The 21,738-nt window shown below is 39.5% G+C and overlaps 1 protein-coding gene across 6 annotated transcripts in view; it reads right to left on the reverse strand.

Moving 5' to 3' along the window:
- N4BP2 (NEDD4 binding protein 2) overlaps nt 1-21,738 on the reverse strand; it is a 212,197-nt gene that overhangs the window by 85,583 nt on the left and 104,876 nt on the right. For 3 of the 6 annotated variants that reach the window (XM_024573703.4, XM_053922063.2, XM_024573701.4), the window contains exon 1: nt 4,434-4,568. The exons of 1 other annotated variant lie outside the window; for it this stretch is intronic. The gene's annotated coding sequence lies outside the window, so the exon portion shown is untranslated. Of the gene's footprint in view, nt 1-4,433; nt 4,569-5,197; nt 5,441-5,480; nt 5,549-21,738 lie in introns of those variants that run through there. 2 more of the 6 variants (XM_024573702.4, XM_045182824.3) reach the window with 2 other exon arrangements.

The following is a 21,738-nucleotide window of genomic DNA, read 5'->3' on the forward strand; positions in this document are numbered from 1 at the left end:
CTATTATAGGAGTCCAGAAGTAGTCCTAAAACAATACATCTTATAATTTATATGTAATAAGATAGGCTTTCTAAAACAAGAAGGTAAGAGAGAATTTTTAATGGCATTAAAATGATTTCACAGTAATCTGTAAAACAGTTAAAGTGGTGTCACACTTTATACTGAAATAAATTCTGATTAAATTTTTTAAATGTTAGAAAAAACTGATTATCAAATCTGTGGAACAATGAAAATTTCTTAATTTGGGAGTATGAAGGATTGACAAAGGAAAAGAATAATAAATGTATGAACATCTTAAATTTCTGACAATAAAATAACCAAAAAAGTAAAACAGCAAACTAGAGAAAAATACTTGCAAAAAAATAAAAAATTAAAAATACCATAACCATATGTTTAAGTCTTGCTCAAAGCATTAAAAAAAACAGACCCAACAGATGATCAAAGGATATGTACACACAATCCACATTTAGAAAACTACACTGTCCACCATCAGTCAGGTACGTTTAGAGAAATTGGTACACCCAGAGCCATTGCTTGGGCAAGTGCAACATGTGGGTTCTTTGATTCAGTAATTCCACTGACAAATGGTCATAAAAATCTAGCTGGCTTAGCTACTTTATTTCCCCATGGAAATTAATGAAATGCTCTTTTAATTTTTGAAATTATGTGAGTTTGGATATCACAAATTGACTAACCTCAATCTAGACATCCTAATACAACATTTCTGGAGAGCAATTCTGAGACTCTCCCAACAGCCTGCCAACCTTCCATCTAGCCATATTTTAAAGATTTCAGCACAGTGGATAGAAAGGTACTTAAAAGTAAATTCAATAAACCAAAATTCAGAGTAATATTAAAACCTATATATGGTTTGATTAAGAACCAAGATGGAGGCGTAGGTGGACACACGGTGCCTCCTCGGACAACCAAAAGAAGGACAACAACAATTTAAAAACAAAAACAACCAGAACTGACAGAAAACCGAACCGCAAGGAAGTCCGACAACCAAGGAGATAAAAAAAAGAAACATTCATCCAGACCAGTAGGAGGGGCAGAGACAGGCAGCCTGGGTGGACAGGACTCACATTGCCGAGGCTGGACCCAGAGACTGGCAGATTGTGGAACGGACGGGGCAGGCAGTGCGAACGCTAGCAGACCCCACAGCCCCACATTCACACACAGATAAACCAGAAGGAACAGCGGGGGAGTGAAACAGACCCCGCTACCCAGGGCTACCCAGGGCAACCCAGGGCAACCTAGGGCTCCAGTGCAGGGAAACAAAGCCTCAAACCACTGACTGAAAACACCTGTGGAGGTTGAGGCAGCAGCAGGAGAAACTCCTAGCCTCACAGGAGAGTTCGTTGGAGAGACCCACGGGGGCCTAGACCATGCACAAGCCCACCCACTCGGGAATCAGCACCAGAGGGGCCCAGTTTGATTGTGGGTAGCGGAGGGAGTGACTGAAATCTGGCAGAGAGTGGAGCAAGCGCCATTGCTCCCTCTCGGCCCCGCCCCCACGTACAACGTCACAGCCCAGCGACAAGCATTACCCCGCCCTGGTGAACACCTAAGGCTCAGCCCCTTTACATAACAGGCGCACCAAGACAAAAAAAATGGCCCAAATGAAAAAACAGATCAAAGCTCCAGAAATAATACAACTAAGCACAAAGAGATAGCCAACCTATCAGATGTACAGTTCAAAACACTGGTAATCAGGATGCTCACAGAATTGGTTGAATTTGGTCACAAATTAGATGAAAAAATGAAGGCTACACTAAGAGAAACAAAGGAAAATGTACAGGGAACCAATAGTGATGCGAAGGAAACTGGGACTCAAATCAACGGTGTGGACCAGAAGGAAGAAACAAACATCCAATCAGAAAAGAATGAAGAAACAAGAACTTGGAAAAATGAGGAGAGGCTTAGGAACCTCCAGGACACCTTGAAACGTTCCAACATCCGAATTATAGGGGTGCCAGAAGGAGAAGAGGAAGAACAAAAAATTGAAAACTTATTTGAACAAATAATGGAGAACTTCCCCCATCTGCCACAGGAAATAGACTTCCGGGAAGTCCAGGAAGCTCAGAGAGTCCCAAAGAAGCTGGACCCAAGGAGGAACACGCCAAGGCACATCATAATTACATTACCCAAGATTAAACGCAAGGACCTACATCCAAGATTACTGTATCCAGCAAAGCTATCACTTAGAATGGAAGGGAAGATAAAGTGCTTCTCAGATAAGGTCAAGTTAAAGAAGCTCATCATCACCAAGCCCTTATTATATGAAATGTTAAAGGGAGTTACCTAAGAAAAAGAAGATCAAAAATAGGAACAGTAAAAATGACAGCAAACTCACAGTTATTAATGACCACACCTAAAACAAAAACGAGAGCAAACTAGGCAAACAACTAGAACATGAGGGTTGTCAATAAGGGAGTGGGAAGGGGAGAGGGGGGTAAAGGTACAGAGAATAAGTAGCATAGATGATAGGTGGAAAATAGACAGGGGGAGGGTAAAAATAGTGTAGGAAATGTAGAAGCCAAAGAACTTATAAGTATGACCCATGGACATGAACTATGGGGGGGGAATGTGGGAGGGAGGGGGGTGGGCAGGATGGAGTGGAGTGGGGGGGGGGAAATGGGACAACTGTAATAGCATAATCAATAAATATATTTAAAAAAAACAAGAGACATGCATAACCAAATAATCATGAAAATTTTAAAAGAAAATTCCTCACCACTAAAAATGCACCTACACTGTAAATATTTAGCCTCTATTGTGTTATGCCTACTTTAATAAAGAAAAAACATTCCTTTACCATAACTTACATCCACTTTTTCTATAAAGTCCAATAGTCCAGTCTTTACTCTTCCCCTCAAAGCAACTAAAGCCAACAGGTACACAGACCGACATCCGTAAGTACTGCATGCTGATTTGTACTGGAGTTAGGTTTTTTGTACATTAATATTTTTTTATGAAGTGTAATATTTTTTTATAAATGTAGCCTCCTTGTAGGAAAAAAGCAGCCATTACTTTCCTATTCTTCCACCATCTCCATCACTGCAACTCCCCATCCTAGCACAACCACTTAAATAATAAAGGTTCTGGCATTACGAACTAAAAATTGTTTTTTTCTGATATTTAAAAATGGACAACGTATGAAAACTGGACCACACTGATTATCAAAACACAAAACACATGATGTTTACATTTTAAGCATGCACAGCTTCTTTAACTGAAAACTGAAGGATGAATGTTAAAACGAGTTACAAAGAGAGGTTGTTGTTTGAGTGGAAAAAAAAAACAATGAGTGAAATAGAATGAAAAGGTTGATGTTGGGGTAAAAAGATATCATTTTAAACAGTGGGAGAAGAGAGGCAGCTGCACATCAATCATGGTTTGTGAGAGGCCAGGTCGATCTCCAGGATTCCCTTCTCTGAGCTCTACCAATCCCGACCTTTTCTGAGTTAACCAGTCTCCGGGCAAAAAGTGCTGCTTGATTGGCTTAAAGATGTCTAGTAGAAAAACCAGCCAATCCTGCCTTCAAGTCAGAACAGTGCTATGGAGACATTACAACCACTGCATGGCGAAATGTGTACAAACCAGTCCATGCCACAAATACCAGATCCTAGTTTTAAAGACGGTTGCCGAAAGATTCTCTAAAAACAACACTGAGCGTGATCTGGCGTCAACACGTTTTCTTTCTTACTACTCCAGCTCTCTTTCTATGGGGAAGAAAATGTGTTAACCAAAAGAGAATAAGGAATGAACTGCCCCCGGTCAGATGACTGACTCTATGAAAAACTGATATCCAAATGGACATCTCAGAGTCCAGATGACGATAGGGTTCAAGGAAGGTCCCAGCAAGGATCAAGACCGCGGCAAGAGAGGCAGGTGGGGACCAGAATCAAAGGGGCATAGAAGCCAGAGACAGTGAAGGTCTCCCCACAGTATTCAAAATCAAAACGTGTAAAGAAGTGAGTAAATAAACAGCTTTGCTACGTGCTTGGAAGGGTGGGCCGAAGTTCCAAGAACGCCCTGCCTGGGAAACGCCAAAGGCGCTCCGAGGGGCTTGAGGTCGAGCCCTGGCGGGAACCGAAAAAGCCCCCGGTGGGGGAGGGGTGTCTCTGGGGCCTGGAAACCTGCCAGGAACTGGGAGGCCGGCGAACAGCCGAGGCCCCCACCTTCGCCCAGGAACGGGCTGTGCGCCAGGGCCCGCCTCTCGCCGACGCCTCACTTCCCTTCTGTCCCGGAGCCGGGGCCCGCGGACCGGGCTGGAGGCGGCCGGTACCGGACTCCGCATTTGGAACTTTGGATTTTGGTCGTAGCGCCGCCGGTCCCTTTCTCCGGACCTCCGCTGCGGCTGGGCTCCCACCTACCTAAGGGGCCCTCACCCGGGACCCACCACTCCACTTCCCACCCGCAGCCTTTACCTGCTCCAGGAGCTAGCAGAGGGTGCGGGTACCGGGGCCGCGTCGTCGAGCACACGCAACGCGGATCTGCAGCCCTTTCCCGCCGCCGCCACTGCGCTCTCAGGCACGGCGCTGGGCTGGCGAGCAGTGGCGGTCGTGCGGGGGAGAAGCGCACAACGCCCGGCAGGGAGACACTGCCGCTCGCTGTCGGACCGGGGAAGAGCAGCCTCCCAGCAGCCAGCCCCGAGAGGGCGGGTGGGCGGCTGAATGGGGAGGGGTCTCGGGAAGTAGGGAATGGCTGCCACGTCGCCCAGGTGGATCACTGCCCTCCCCCTTCCTCTCCTCCGCGTGCTCCCGCCACGACCTCTGGTTCGTCCCAGGCTCCGCGGAGGTGCATGGGACCGCCCCCCCGGGCAGGCCTCAGCGACCCGGGCCCGCAGGCGTGCCCGCCTCTTCTGCTCCTCCTGGAGAGCGAGGCCTGGCCTGGTGGGGCCTGCCGCGTGGGATGCGTCCTCTACTTCCCCCCCCAAAAGCTTGCCCGAAAGCCAGACTTAGTTTCCCCCTTTTGCTGTCGGGGGTCTTTGGGGGGGGCGGGTCACATGTAGGAATAAGCCCTTTTCAACACAGGTTTTCGAGGAAGGCAGGAGCCGTTTTCCACTGCTGAACAGGACAAACAGGAGACCGAAATGTGTATCGAAATAAGCGGCGCGGTAAACCACACCAATTTCTAGCCCTTCGCACGCTCTCCCAATCCCCAAAAGCAAAACAGAAACACAAGGTCGTACTCGCGGGTGGAGGAGGGGAGGAAATGGGAGCCGGGGAGAGCCCGCCCTGCGCAGGCCCTGGTTAGAAGTCCGGAGGGACTGCGGGCCAAACCACCGGCCTCCGCGTTGCCTAATCGGACTGTAGACTCCGGGCGTGCAGGGCCACGGCGGCGCGGGCGCGGGAGCTCCGCCTCTGCGTGCAGCGCTGCGGAGGAGGTTTACAGGCGCACGGCCCAGGGGCCCTCTACGCTTGGGCGACGGACATGGCGTGGCCGCCTTCAAGCCTGGAGACAAAGGGACCTACCGCGGCTGCAGCTGGGGAGGATGTCTAGTTCCCACTTGCGCTTCCAAAGTGCGGTCTAAACACACTGGCGGAAGCACAAAACTGTGTGCATATGAGCTTGTAGAACCGCAGACCCTGACCTTTGCCCCACAAAGAGCTTTAGTTTTCAGGAGCCAAGTAAAAGCAAAGGTGTTGTCTTCTCTTTTGCAATCTCTGTATTATCAGCTTGTCCCCAAGCCTCCATTTTTTTCTTCCTTCCTAAACTCAGCTTTTCCTTGGTTTGTTGCTTCTGTGGTCTGACGTCAAATATTAAGTGTTTTCAGGTACGAGAAATTTCGCACTTGTTTTCTGGTAGTGGTGGATGGTGGTTTTGCGTATGTTTTTCATCCACCTCCCTCCCTTTGTAGTTACTTTTTATTCCATTTTCAGTGTTTTTTCGTAGAGAAATGATTATCCTCCTGACAGAGTACTCATTTGAATCTAAGACAGTCTAGCTGTCGATGTTGTCATAGTAATTGCTTTAAACTGAGTAGAAATTTGGGGAAATTGCAAATGGATTTTTTTTCTTCATTTAGGTCTAATTGGAACATCTCCTACTCAGTGGAAACAGTCTAGTGTGTTTTGTTTTGTTTTAGAAACCAGGAAAATTTTAGAGACCTTGGGATAGTAGATTTTCTGATGAAATCCACCACACAGAAAAATTCAAAGGAAAGGGTTTTTTTCTTTTGTATGATTTTTTTTTGTATTTTTAAAGATTCCCCTGAATCCCAATGTTAAGAAATTACAATGTGAACACCTTTATTAGTGTCTTATTAATTTTAAAACAACAAAAATTTTAAAGTACGGAGAACTTCAAGATGCAAATAGCTGTTGCTGAAAACTTAGTATTAACTCTGCCTCTGAACAGCCATTAATGGAGACTAATAACAGTGATATATGCCACTTTGCAAATAACGTAACCTGTCAGAGGTTCAGAAGGGGCGAAGGTAAAACCAATGAATCATTAAGTAGTAATTAGTAAGAAGTTATTGTGCATGCACCAGAAAGTTTACAAACCTGCAGCACTCAAGCCAAAACTTGGAATGAGGCTCAGATATATTATAAAGCAGCTTATATGGTGAGAGATCAGTAACTTTTTTCTTCACAGTGATTAGGTAAAATATTAGAATTTTCAGTGTTTACATCATATCAACCTTGGGAAACAGTTCAAGTTTGTTTAGGATTTCCAGAAGCATAAGTAAGAAGTGACCAAGGTCAAGGCAGTCTTGAAAAATAAGCTAAATAAAGCTTTATCTGTATAACTAAATTGGTTCTCTGTTCAGGGAATCTTCAAGGTTACTCTCCATTTGTTTTTTATTTTAACAAACCCTCTTAATTATAAACCTCAAACAAATTACCAAATTAATTTCAACTTTTCTCATATGAAGTATGTCCTCAATGGCCATAAAAACTGGCTTTAAATTCTTGATTTTCATTTGTACATTGTTAAGGATTCATCACATCTTAAGTCTGAACAATAAGAAATAAAGTGTTCTTAAATTGGAAAATATATTTCAAGCCACCAAGACATCACCCAGGCTGAATATTTTTTAAGTGGTACTTACTACATCAATAAAAGAAAAACACCAATACTATAGAGTTCTGAAACTCCAACTCAAATTACGAACAAAGCAATCTTTTTACTCAACATTCACCATGCTAGCCTGACTTTGTGAATATTTTAAAAGATTTCCTCTTTCCTTATTGGTTTAAATCCTAAGCCAATAGGAAAAGTACAACACATTTTTTAAAGGGTGAGACTCCAATCCGCATTAGGTTGAAACACTGGATAAATGGATTGTTTATCATGCTCATTCTCATTCAAGATCATGTAACTTTCAATTTCAAAGAAGAAATTTAAGAATCTTTGAATTATTGAACACCTTTATGTACTTAAATACCAAAGTGCTACTCCTGATCACACTCTGCTCTCTATAATCTTCCAATTGGTTATGTTACAATTGATTTTGTTAAAATATTTAATTCTCTAAAATGTCAGATAAATTGGAAGAATGGCAAAATAGCTACTACTTAGCACTTTAAATAAGATGGACCTTGGCATTTCCTTAGGTGAAAGACTGTCCTTTAAGGTAATAATAAAGTTTATATTTTAGAAAGTGTCTTGGATTTGTATAAATGGCCAATGCATTATAAATAAAACTTCTATCTTTGCCTAAAGCCATCTTTGGTCTATTTAATAGCTAAATTCTAAACATGCTTGTTTATGTTTAGAACATAAGTATGATTTATTCCAAAAGTACTTTGATTTTTGACTTGGAGCACTCAGCCTAATTTTAAGTATTTACATATTTATAATTTCTTTTATTAGCTCATCAATTCCTTGGAGACAGGTTCTATTTCCCATTTAGCCTTATATTCCTCACTGCCAAACTCAGAGCCTCGTACAAAGTAAACACTCCATGGATATTTCTAAGTGAAAGAATGATAAAGCATTACTCTATGACACAGCATATGGCAAATCGAAAGAAAACCTGTCTCATGACTTTTTCCTCCTCTACGTAACAGCTGATATATACGTATTTACATTCCCAATTAAACTGAGAATAGCATTGTGCAAAAACTTTTGTGTATGATAAAAAGGAGTTCTGTGGAAAATAACCTCACTGGGTGATCTGATCATAAATTCCTAACTGGGCAGGTCATGGTGGGTAGTCACACCCCAGGCATGTAACTTTTTAGTAAAAGATTTATCTTTGCCATAAGCAAGCCTTATTCATTGTTTCTGTGCATCTAGATTAACATACCTTTGAAATAAACCATAACCACCCTCAAGAGAGCAAAAATCTTTTTTTAGCCTTTAAAAATTTTTTTCAATTACAGTTTAATACTCAATATTATTTTGTATTAGTTTCTGGCGCACTTCACAGTGGTCAGTCATATACTTTACAAAGCATTCCTCCTGATATTTCCAGTACACGCCTGGCATCACCCATAGTTATTACAATATTATTGACTATATTTCCTATGCTGTACATCCCTATGACTATTCTGTAACTACCAATTTGTACTTCTCAACATCTTCACCTTTTTCACCCAGTCCCCCAACCCCCCGCCCCCAGCAACAATCAGTCTGTTCTCTTTATCTATGGGTCTGTTTCTGTTTTGTTTATTCACTTATATGTTCAGTTCTTTATTTTCAGTTCTTTATATTCTTTATTTCAGTTCTTTCCATTCCACATGTAAATGAAATCATATGGTACTTGTTTTTCTCGGGATGACTTATTTCACTTAGCATAATACCCTCTAGGTCCATCCATGCTCTTGCAAATGGTAAGATTTCATTCTTTTTTATGGCCAAGTAACATTCCATCATATACATGTACCACCACATTTTTATCCACTCGTCTATTGATGGGTACTGGGGTTGCTTCCATAGCTTGGCTATTGTAAATAATGCTGCAATAAACATAGGGGTGCATATATTCTTTTGAATTACTGTTTTGGGTTTCTTAGGATATATACCCACAAGTAGAATCACTGGGTCATAAGGCAGTTACATTTTTAACTTTTTGAGGGACCTCCACACTGTTTTCCACAGTGGCTGTACCAGTCTGCATTCCTGTCAACAGGGACAAGTGTTCCCCTTTCTCCACATCCTCACCAGCACTTGTTTGTTGTTTGTTTATGATGGCCATTCTGACAGGTGTGAGGGGATAGTTCATTGTGGTTTTAATTTGCATTTCTCTGATGATTAGTGATATTGAGCATCTTTTCATATGTCTATTGGCCATCTGTATGTCCTCTTTAGAGAAGTGTCTTTTCAGGTCCTTTGCCCATTTGTAAATTGGATTGTTTGCTTGTCTGGTGTTGAGTTGTATGAGTACTTTATAATTTTTGGATATTAACCCCTTATCAGATGTATCATTTGTGAACATGTTCTCCTATTCAGTTGATTTTCTTTTCATTTTGTTGATGGTTTCCTTTGCTGGGCAAAAACTTTTTAGTTTGATATAGTACCGTTTGTTTAGTTTTTCTTTTATTTCCCTTGCCCGAGGAGATATATCAGAAAAAAATACCACTAAGAGAAATGTCTGAAGTTTTACTGCCTATGTTTCTTGGAACTTATGGTTTCCAAGAATTTTATGGTTTCGAGTCTTATGATTAAGTCTTTGAGTTTATTCTTGTATGTGGTAAAATAAGGTGGTCTAGTTTCTTTTTTCTTTTTTTTTTTGCATGTATCTATTCAGTTTTCGCAACACCATTTATTGAATAGACTGTCCTTACTCCATTGTATGTTCTTGCCTCCTTTGACAAATATTAATTGACCATATAGGCATAGAAGAAAACATATAATCTTTTTTTTTTTACTTTTATTAGTATTTATTTTATGCTGAATTTACTCCCAGGGCATAAGTTTTTGTTCTTTTCTGCTGGGATATCTTTTTCTTCTGTGGAACCTCCTCTTTGGCTTTAGGAACAATCTGCTCTTTTTCAGTAGGATCATCTCAGTGAGGCAGGGAGAGCTCATGTGCGGGTTGATCCACCCATGAGCTCTGTTCAGTTCTGTACCACATCTTGCAAGCTTTGTTCACCTGAATGTGCTCAATGACCAAAGAATCAACATCTAAACCCTTAAGTTCAGCATTACTCTCTGCATTTTTAAGAATGTGCAGCAAAAAATTCAGCACTCTTTTTTGGCCACAGACCCTGTGTGCAGCCCTACTGTTTGGCCTGGGCACACCTACCAGCTCCACCATTGTAACAACAGAATGGTACACATCGCTTCTGTCAGTGACATCCTTCAGATACTTGGTGGTTTTTCTGATATACATACCCCTGATGGCCTGGGCAGTTTCATGAATGTTCTTAAAATGAATGCAAAAACTTGAACCTCTTGATTAGCATGACTTTGTGGGGTTTTCTGGGTGAAATGAATAGCAAACCATTTTCAGGAGTCACCTCTGGCCGCTTTCGGGAAGAGAGAGAGCATATAATCTTAATTTTCCTGTAATCCAAGCCCTGTGTTGCTTCCTCCCACCTTCATGTAATCTTCTTTACATTCCCTCCTTAATTTCCTTTTTCGTTTTTTGTTTTTTTCCTTTTATTGAATTTATTGGGGTGACATTGTTTCCCCTTAATTTCAAGTGCATAAAAGAAGCTGCAGAACTGTTATTTTCCAGAGTATTTGAGATCTTGCTCCCCAGTGTATGTTGTCAGTTTGGCTCAAATAAACTCACAAACATTCTCTACAGGTCTGGACACTTCTTATGTAAACACTTCACTAAATTAAAATAGGACCAACCTATGCTGGAACGTCTGTGATTCGCAGACGAGATTGGGCGCATTCAGGGTGGTATGGCCATAGACAAGGGACGTCTGTGATTTTCAATTCTAAATCTGGTAGAAACTGGATAGTGGGTAATATCGCTGTTATCTAAGGTAAATAAATGCCAATGGTCTTGTCTTTATAAAAGAATGCTTTACGGAACACAACTGGAGCTGCACTTTCTGTAGACTTGAGAACATAACTTTAAGCCCTCTAAAAACTCAGTTTTCTCATCTCTCAGACACATTCAGTACATCTACTTTCTGATTAATTAAAATAATGAAAACACGTAAAAGTAAGTTTGACTAGATGGTAGGCAGTTATTATTACTTGAAGATATTAGTGGATTCAGTCATGAAGAAAAAGTAATTTTCTTTGTGCAATTATCTATACAAGGAAGGCATAAAGTGCTGTTTTTCTTTTTTTAAAAATGAGGAAACAAATACCCTGAGGGAAGAAGGGATAGAATGCTAAAAGGAGACGATGTTTAAGAACTGAAATTTGCTTAAGTGTTCTCGACACATGCAGACACACACAGAGACACAAACTAACTGTGAGGTAATGGGTATGTGCACTGTAATCATTTCACAATGTATAAGTATATCAAATTGTACATTTTAAGCATATACAATTTTATCAATTATACCTCAATAAAGCTGGAGGGGACAAGAATGAAGGGGGAAAAGTCAATCTGCTATTGAAAAACCAGACAATTACAAAACAAGCAAACAACGAAGAAAACCAAGCAAACTGAAACAATAAAAAAAAAAGTTTCGGAGAATAATGGCATTCCAGGCTGAGTGAAAGCATCACAAAAAAACAAATCTGTGTCTCCGAAACTTCACGGCTCCCCACTAATTATATTAGCTTTTCTCAAGTTTTTCGTAAGTATTATGTGAGAAAATGTGGAAACAAGGGGTAAATAAGTTATATGTTTCTTTTAAACTGGAGAGCTTTTTATTATATTCTATTTTTCCTTGAATAAATTCTTGGAGCTTTTAATATGTCAATGTGTGTTATGAACTCTAAGAGAGGGATATAATATTAAATATTGCCAAACTTACTTGACCAAAAGTCTTTTATTCATGGAGAGTGTCTCAGGCCATATGATTTTATAACACAATTTGGGGGGAAACACTCCTCTATATGTTTGGGAATGAAATCCAAACCCCTCAGCCCATGCTTCCAAATCCCACCATTCCTCCTACAGAAATGGGCTTCAAATAGAACTCAAGCCTAGATCCGCTGAGGGATGCTCTTGAGAAATATATTTTTGTTTTACCTAATTTCTTCATAAGTAATTGGGAAGGCATGAGGCTGTCTCCAAACTTGACAGGCAAGGGGTTAATATGGGATTGGCAAAGAGTATTAAAAACAAAACAATAACGGCAAACACCTAAAAGAACTAGAACTGAAGAATGGCAGGCTTCCTCGTGCCTGGAGTAATCCTTCTGTGAGTATGTCAGCAACCACAATTCTGTGCCTCTGTGAGGAATTTTTACAGGAAGGCCTGCTTCAGACCAGATGCGTATTGTGGTATTTCCAGCTTTTTATGATTATAAGATTTTATGTCATTTGCCAATAAAGAAACGTTATATCCTATAACCACACCTGTTGGCATCTGTTAGTCTCACTACTCTTCCATTTGTGACAATCACACACGTCCTAATACATCCTACTTCAAACGACGTCAAGTCATTGGTCAACCTAGTCATTCATTGTTACTTATCTGTGTCTTTACAAACCCAGCTGAAATGTCCTTTCTCCTGTAAACTTTTCCCGGATGCCCCCAAAATAACTGCTTCTTCTATGCCCACAGAAGTTTGTATATACACACCTCACTTACTTGCAATGATGACTATTTGTTGGTGTGTATCTTTACTAAAACTGTGTGTGCTTTTCCCTTAGAGAAGTAGATAATATCGCCAGTGACTAGAAAATGTTCTCTATATATTGAAATGTTATAAACCCCCTTTAGGATACCTCTTAGCTCACCATTCCCCCTGTAATTTTGCTCCCATTCCATAGGGTGGACTCCAGGGTATTAAAAAAATTACTCCACTTCCCTGGCCACAATTAACCAAGGGTGGGTGGCTTTATCTAAATAGCCCCTTCCTGGGAAATTTTAGAACAGGGACAAAGACAAAAAGCACCATTAATAAAATCAAAAGACAAATTATATATGAGAAAAATGTAATTAATTTATGAGACAAAGAACTTATTCCTCTAATATACAAACATCTGAATGATCAAAGCATAAAAAAAACGCTCACACAAAAAATAATACAAAGTACTCTTAAAAATGCATATTTTTCCTGTTTTTTTTAATTGCAGAATTACTTGGAATAGCAAAAAAAAAAAAAAATGGGGAAAACCTAAATGTTTGTCAGTAGGGAACTGGTTAAGTACAGTATGTTACATTGAAACATGGAATCCTATTGTAGAAAAATAATAGCACTCTCTAAGTGCTGATACTGTACAATCTTTGGGATAAATTGCTCAGTGAAAAATGCATGCATGGTATGCTGCCATTAATGTAAAAAATGGGGCCCTGGCTGGTGTGGCTCAGTGGATTGAGTGCCAGCCTGCAAACCAAAGAGTCACCAGTTGGATTCCCAGCAGGGCACAGACAGGCCTGGGTTGTGGACCAAGTCTGGTCCCCAGTAGAGGGGCGCACAAGAGGCAACCACACATTAATGCTTCTCTCCCTCTCTTTCTTCCTCCCCTCTGCTCTGTCTAAAATAAATAAATAAAATCTTTTTAAAAAATGGGGAGAGAGGAGTATCTAAATAAATCGATAAATGGACATATTTTATCACATATACATAAAATATCTCTGGGAGGAGATGGACCAAACTGGTATTGCTGGTTGCCTTTGAGAGAGGGAACTGGGTAGCTAGAGGAAAGAGGCTGGACTTTTCACTCTACCTTTTTGAACCAAAAGAATCTATTTGCTATTTTTTAAATATAATTTAAGTAAGAATAAAATATTGGGGATTCTAGAGATATTCAGTTTCCTTGTGCAACGAAGCCTGTATAGGGTAAACTCATGAGTTTGGGGCAGCTAATTCTGCATAAGGGCTGGGGAGGGAGGAAGCTGTGCTGGAGAAAAGAATGAAACTGGCAACCAGAGAAGAGAGATTTGGGGAGATGGAGAGAAAGTATTGTCTGGTTTATCAGCAATTTGGTTCTAGTATTTCCTGGGGCTAGCTGCTCCCCTCCCCCCTTAAACATTTCTTTAAAACATTTCTACATTCTTACAATAAATTTCCCCTTTTTTGGCCTAAGCTAATTGGAGTTCTTTTTTCATAGTGGCCTTTAAAAGAGTTTATTATAGTAGGTTTTCTGGATATGCTTTGTTAAAATAAAATGTAAAGCTCTTCATAATGAAATCCATTTGAGTTCTCAAAATTGTATTTTTTTTAATCTCTCAAGTTGAGAGAGGGCAAGTTCAAGGACATTCTGAAAGACATTTGCTCTAAGCAGAGGTGATATTTGCTGATGGAAAATATAAGCTGAGCCTGGAGCCAAGTAGCACATTCCACCTACTAGACTTTCCTCTCAGTCCCTGCCGAAGACTTCACATTTAATGTTTGGTGATCGCCTGCCTGAAAGACAGATTTTTTTAAGATTTGATTTATTTATTTATGTTTTAAAGAGAGGGGAAGGAAAGGAATAATAAAGGGAGAGAAACATCGATTGGTTGCCTCTCACACACCCCAACTGGGGACCTGGCTGACCACCTAGGCATGTGCTCTGACTGGGAATCAAACCTGCAACCTTTCAGTTTGCAGCCCGGTGCTCAACTCACTGAGCCATACCAGCCAGGGTGAAAGACATTTTGCTAATTAGGATGGAGTTTGAGTATTATAGTACATTTTTGTTGGTTTGGTTTAGGCTGGTTTGTATTATGATAGGAAAGGCATTAGGAACAGGATAAGAGCACCAATCCTAAGGTGATGAGAACTTCAGTGGTAATTATTGGAGCATTGTCAAATAAGAGTTTCTAAAACCTATGGCTAGTTAACACTTTGAGGCTAACCTTTTCAGAAAGCAGTGTTCATTTCTGTGTCCATGTTTTCAAGTCTACAGGTAGAATTATCATTTCACTATTTATTTTACACCAGTACTGAAAAGATAGAAGTACCTAGGAGGCCCAGAATGGTGTTTATAAATTAAATACCTTAAACAGTCTGCAAGTAAAGTTAAATATAAATAAACATGGTATCATAATACACATTCCAAGAATTGCAGAATAGAAGCTTCATATATGGTTATACACCTTTTTTAAATCTTTTTTTACTTTGTTTTTATTGTTTACACTATTACACATATCCCCACCCCACCCCCCTTTGCTCATCTTCCTGGGCCCTCTGCTCCCCTTCCCTCTGGCCATCATCACACTCTTAGTCTGTGTCTATGGGCTATGCATATGTGTCCTTTAATCCCTTCACCGTCTTTCATCCAGACCCCCCTCTGCCCTCCCCTCTGATATATAAGGTGCATTACAACAATATGATGAAATTATCTCTGATGTAAAATGTCAGAATAGTTCCATATAAATAGCAAGGTGTAAAAGAACACAATTTATATATTATATATTGTCATTGAAATTCCACTGCAAAATTGAATACCATTATATAAATAATGGGAGCTATTCTTCTTCATTCAACCAATATTTCCTGAGAATTTATTATTAGGAATATTGTAAAAGCATAAGACATGGTCCCTGCCTTTAAGGAGCTTTGTTGTAATTTTTCCAAGGTAAGAGATACAGATATAAAGCATTATCATTGTTATTTTTACGAAGAGGAATAGGATGGTAAAGTGGGAAGTAATATTGGCCCCTAAATTTAGTTCACATTTTTAGTTCTGCCATGTCATTAATATATGAACTCTGCAAAGGTAATTGACCGCTCCCAGCCTCAGTTTCGTCAATTGTAAAGTGGGTATAAGGATGCTAACCTTAGAGGGCCATTGTAAGGATTAAATGAGACAATATGGATAGAAATACCTAAGTAAATGCTTGATACATATCAGATGCTTGATAAATGTTCATTTATTCTCTGAATTGAGCAGATTATATGTTTCCTAACTCTTTTTCTTCATTTATAATAATGCTTTAGTTCTATTATCAGGGTATTTTAAAACTGAAGTTAACTAAAAATGTCAACCATTTTAAGAACCAATGCTTTCATAGCTTCAAAACTCAGCCCTGGCCAGGTGGCTCAGTTGGTGGGAGCATCATCCCACCCATAAAAAAAAACAAACGGTTGCGGTTTGATACCTGGTCAGGATGCATACAGGAGGCAACCAATGAATATTTCTTTCTCACATTGATGTTTCTCTCTCTCTTTCTCTCTCTCTCTTCCCCTCTCTTCTGTCTCTCTAAAATCAATAAACATATCCTCCAGTAATAACTTTTTTAAAAAAAATAAAACTTAAATACATAGAGTTTTAATCAAGTTAACTAAAGGGAAAAATTAGAATATAGTATATTATTTTCTTAGAAAAAATTTATTTGCTATTCCAACTTGCTATCTGAATGTAATAACATCACCTAACATAAGTGACTTTTTAATATGTAAAATATAAAACAGTGCCAGATTTTGCTTTGGATCCCCTGTAGATGTATGTGAGTTTTTCAAAATATGTCCTACATTGGATATTTGTTCACGGTAAGACATAAGCATGTCATATTGCTTGCTTGTATGGGTTACTGCAAAAAATCTGCTCCAATCAGAAACCAATTGTGACTTGTAGGATGATGTCAATGAGTATTCTTGTTTTCCTTTTGGCTAATTCCAAAACATAGAAGGATGTAATCTGCATGGAGCATAGGAAAGCGAAGTTAAATAACAATATTTTGTTAGAGATTGACCAGCCCTGCTCAGTACACAACTTTTCCAGTCTCTTTCAGTTTAATTCAGTAAATATATATGTATTGCTGTGCTTTAATTGGGGTCTTGAGGGAGCCCAGTAAACAGCATTTTTCTTCTCTGCCCAAATTGAGAATAAAGGGCAAGCACAAGGTAAATAACAGCTCAAATATCACCTTGAACTGTTAAGGGCTAACTGAAGAATGTAGTTTATGAGAACCAAACTGACGTGTCACCTGAACCCTTGAATTAGATAGACTTCCCCACCCTGTTCCTCAGGCAGCATAAGGTCACATTGTGTCTTGAGTGGGGCCATAGGTACTTCTACTTTGATGGGTCCTCCTTAAAGAAATATTTAAAATTACATGTTATGACTACACTGATATAAATAAAATGATATTAATATTATATTTTAAAACATTTTCTTTGCCCTACAAGTTCACATTTTTTTTCTTCTGATTTTAAATTAAAATATCTAAGAGCCCCTGAAAGTAACATGGACCCTAGACACTATGCCCACTATGCCTAATGGAGAAGTTGGCCCTGGGCAACACATTGTCCAAGTAAGTCTTAGATCCTGGTCGAGGTGTTTACTCTCTGAGGGCAGCCTTATTCAAGAAAGAGAAAAGAGAGGAAAGAAGGCAAGATGCCTAGATTGTTCTTCCTGAATTTACCAATGAGATGTCAGCTCTTCCCTGAGATGGGTAAAGAGTCAGTGAGAAGCCAGGAATTACACCATTCTAGCTCAATCTACATAAAAGAAATATCAGCAGAGAAAAAGCAACCCTCTCTTAGCAAGTCTGTACTTACTACTAACATGGTTACATTCAGTTATCACAATTTGATAATCCTGACCTTTAAGATTACTCATCTAACTCTTTTTGTTCCAGATTCCTGTTTACCAAAATACTTACTGATTAAAGCTATATGGCTTCCCATATAGATTTTCCTACCAAGAAAGAATGTATCGAGCAGCCAATAAGAATACAACATGCTCTCTGATTATATTTATCATTGCAAATTAATAAATTAACATTCTGGTTTACATATCATTCTTACAAGAAATTGGTTGGCATGCAACTCCATGAATTTGTTTAACTCATTCATTTAACTGACTTGATCATGTTACTTAACCAGAAAAGTTGAAGTTCAAAATCTGAACCATTTATGGTTTAATCTAAGGTGCTACAGCTTGAGAGAACCCCACCTCAGTGGTCAGCAAGATCCTGTAACTGTAGTTCAATTTTCCCACTCTCTATCCACAACATACCCTTCTGTCCGCACACTGATTCTAATAATAATGTTCTTAAATTAGACGAGTGGGGGTGGGGAGAGAAAAAACACTCTGACAAAATTTTTTCACAATTATTATTTTCTTCCAGTTCTAACCAGTGTCAGGGGAATAAGAATACATTACTGTTCTCCAAGGCTCATAATTAAGGAAGCAATAATCATGATCGGTTAGTTCTGTATAAACAAATCATATCTATTACAAATTATCCACTGGAAATTTTCATTGGGTCTTAACCATCTCCAGGGCCAGACAAGATGTCATCTTGGATCAAGATAAAAAATTTTAAAAAACTGGTGACAATGACATTTATAATGGAACATGTCAATGTTATATTCTTTCATTAAATATATATTAAGGTCCAATGATGTGCAGGTCAGTATGTGCCTAACATAATTAGAAATTGAGATTCATTACCTAGCTGTGTGCCCAGAAAAAAGGGAATAGATTTTGGTGAATATATATTAATTTCTGACTCAACAACTAGGATTATTATCCCCATTTTCAAAGGATACAGAGATACAAAAACGGTAAGTTGCCTACAGTCATATCTAGAAATATATACTCATTATAGTTATGACTCAACCTTAAACGTGTTGAATTCAATAAGCATTTTTTTTGATTCCCTATTCAGTTGCAGGCCCTGTGATGGGCATTGAGGGTGCAGCCATGGTCTTCCCTTGGCAAACTCCATCGGCTTCCTGCCAACAAGCCAGGAGATCTGCCCACATGGCCACTCTTGGTTGCTTCCTGCCAGCCCTCCTGGTCACAGGGGAGAGGCACAGCTCCCCCTAACGTAGGCTACTTTCTCCCCTGTGCTCTAGATCCCACCCTGTACCCTTCTTCTTTTTTTTTTTTAATGTTTTGTTTTGAAATAGCTATAGACATCTAGAAAAGTTACAAAAATAGTACAGTGTTCATGTATACCCTTCACCCAAGCTTCCTCTAATAGTAACAATTTGCATAGCCATCATACAGTAATCAAAATCAGGAGGTTAACATTACTGCAAACCATGGCCTTACTCATATTTTACCATTTTTTCCCCACTAATGTCCTTTTTCTGTCCCAGGATCCAATCCAGAATTCTACACTGCATTTAGTTGGTATGTTCCCTTAGTCTCCTCCAAACTATGACAGTTCCTCAGGCTTTCCTTTCTTCCATGACCTTGACACGTCTGATGAGTATTGGTAGTCATATGGTAGAATGTCTCCCAATTTGGTTACTCTGATACTTTCTAATTATTAGATTGCATTTATGCATTTGGGGCAAAAATACGTCAGAAGTGATCCTCTGTTCTCAATGCTTCATATCAGAGGGTACATGATGTCAATACATTTTATTATGGGTAGTATTAATCTTGATCACTTGGTTAAGCTGATATCTTCCAGATAGTAAAGTTACTGTTTTTTTTTTCCTTTGTATCACTAAATATCTTGAGGTGGTTACTTTGAGGCAAAAATTCTGTTTCCCCTCAAACTTTCATCCTCTGATTTTACCATCCATCAGTGGATCTTGCCTGCAACAATTATTACTGTTGAACTCACCTAATAGAGGTTGTATATTTCCTTCATTCATTCTATGCCCATTAATTGGAATTTTTCTGTGAGGAATAGTTGTTCCTTCACTTTGATTTATTTGTTTAATTATACTTATGTTAGTATAGACTCAGTGGGTATTTATTTTATTCTATGAGTTGTAACTCAATGTTATCATTATTTATATTGTTCCTCAAATTGTTCAACTTTGGCCATTTGGAGCTCCTTCAGGCTAGTCCATGTGGCCTTTTGACATGCCTACTTCATTTTTTGAGCACTTCCTTATTTTTTGGTACCACAAAATGCTCCATGTAAGGATCCATTCTGGATGCTAGGTGTGCTCATTGTTGCTGGGGTATCATTGCTCCCAAGCCATCTTAGTGAACAGAACTAAGGAATTTTATGTATGTATGCTACCTCTGTGGCTGATCCTTTTTGTTCTTTACAAGTTCCTTTTCTTATCCCTTACATATTGATGCTTCCCCAATCCTCTCAAGCACCTTCTTCCATTCTCACTGACTAGTTCCCTGAATAATTTTAATATAGCTAGTGATTGTATTTAGTTATTTTTAGAGAGAGGGGAAGGGAGGGTGAATGAAAGGGGGAGAAACATCATTCAGTTGCCTCTCACGCATCCCCAACTGGGGACCTGGCCGGAACCCAGGCATGTGTCCTGACTGGGAATTGAACCAGCGACCATTCAGTTCGCAGGCCAGTGCTCAGTCCACTGAGCCACACCAGCCAGAGTTATAACTAATGATTTTTAATTACCATTTGTATGAAAATGACACCAAAATCTAGAATTATAATTTAAATATTTCCAGTGGGCGCCAGAATCATATAATGCCTTTTAGCCAGTCTTCACTTAACTATCTCATATGAACTTTGTACTCAACATGTCCAGTTATCAACCTGTCACCAGACCTGTTTCTCCTCAATAAGCGTATCTCAAACACTTTTTCAAACTCTGCGTCCCTTCACTTAGTCTAATATTTCACATATAAATGAATTAATCCTTTTTCATACTTTGTTTCATACTTTGGTAATCATGCTGAAACGTTGTTAAAAACGATACAACCTGTATTCAAATCATATTTATCTAAAATGAAATGGAAATTTACACTGTAACACCTTCAGAGCAGGAAAACACTTTTTTGGATCAATGACTCGTTGCATCCAAACATCATCTCCTGGTTTCTCTCAATAAAAATTAATTAAATATGTTTATCATCCATTTATGTTGCATTCCTTTCAGTTTCAGAAGTTAGAAATTTATAATATTTAAATTTTGTTTAAAATACCAAATACATGAGGAAAATCCATCTCTAGTGTTCCTTTAATTATATTTGCAATGTGTCCTGAAGTTGCCCAGCCCAAAGACACCTGGCCTCCATTTATGATTTTTCTCTTGACTACACCCTTTGTACTCATCAGTAGGCAATCAGTTTCCAAGTCCTAGACATTGCAGCCCCTACGAAGCCCCATTTCTCTCTGTCCTTGCACTGCAGCTCTATTCCAGGCCACCTCTGTCTTCTTCTTGTATCACTGAAACTGACTTTTAACTGGGTTTCCTTCTCACCAACACACAATTAGCTATACTGCAAACACAGTATTCATTCTAAAATGTAAACCTCACTTTCCTATTAAAAAACTCTCCTTTCTGTGCTTCAAAAGACATTATCAAGCCACAGGAGAAACTTTTTGCAAATCATGTATCTGATAAGGGATTTGTAGCTGGAATATGTAAACCTATTGCAATTCAGTAATGAAAAGACAACCCCATTTTAAAATGGGCAAAGGATCTGGCCAGACACTTCTCTAAAGAAGATATAAAAGTGGCCAATAAGCACATGAAGAGATGTTCAACATCATTAATCACCAGGGGAATTAACCGTGTGTTTCTGACACTTCGACATTTTGGGGCCTTGCTGACCCTAAAGCACCGGCCCCTCCCAGGGCTAGCCAACTCTAGAAATAGTAAAGGCCATGCCTGCAAGTGTATCTTTCAGGTGAAAACCAATCACTCTGGAGCCCATAGCAGTAAACACCTTTATCGGGCCCTTACATTCCCTTACATTCCAGGCAACTATTTCCCTACCCTAATTACTCAAGGGCCATGTACCAGACAATTAAGAGCAGCCCCTATGCCTCAGAGCCTGTGGCAATATTCAACCTGCCTTGCCTGTTCCTTCCCACGGACACCACAGTAAAAGCTCTTGCCCACCTGGTACAGCCACTTGGGAAAA

The sequence above is a fragment of the Desmodus rotundus genome, chromosome 4 (genome assembly GCF_022682495.2).
Source record: "Desmodus rotundus isolate HL8 chromosome 4, HLdesRot8A.1, whole genome shotgun sequence".
Lineage (NCBI taxonomy): Eukaryota > Metazoa > Chordata > Mammalia > Chiroptera > Phyllostomidae > Desmodus > Desmodus rotundus.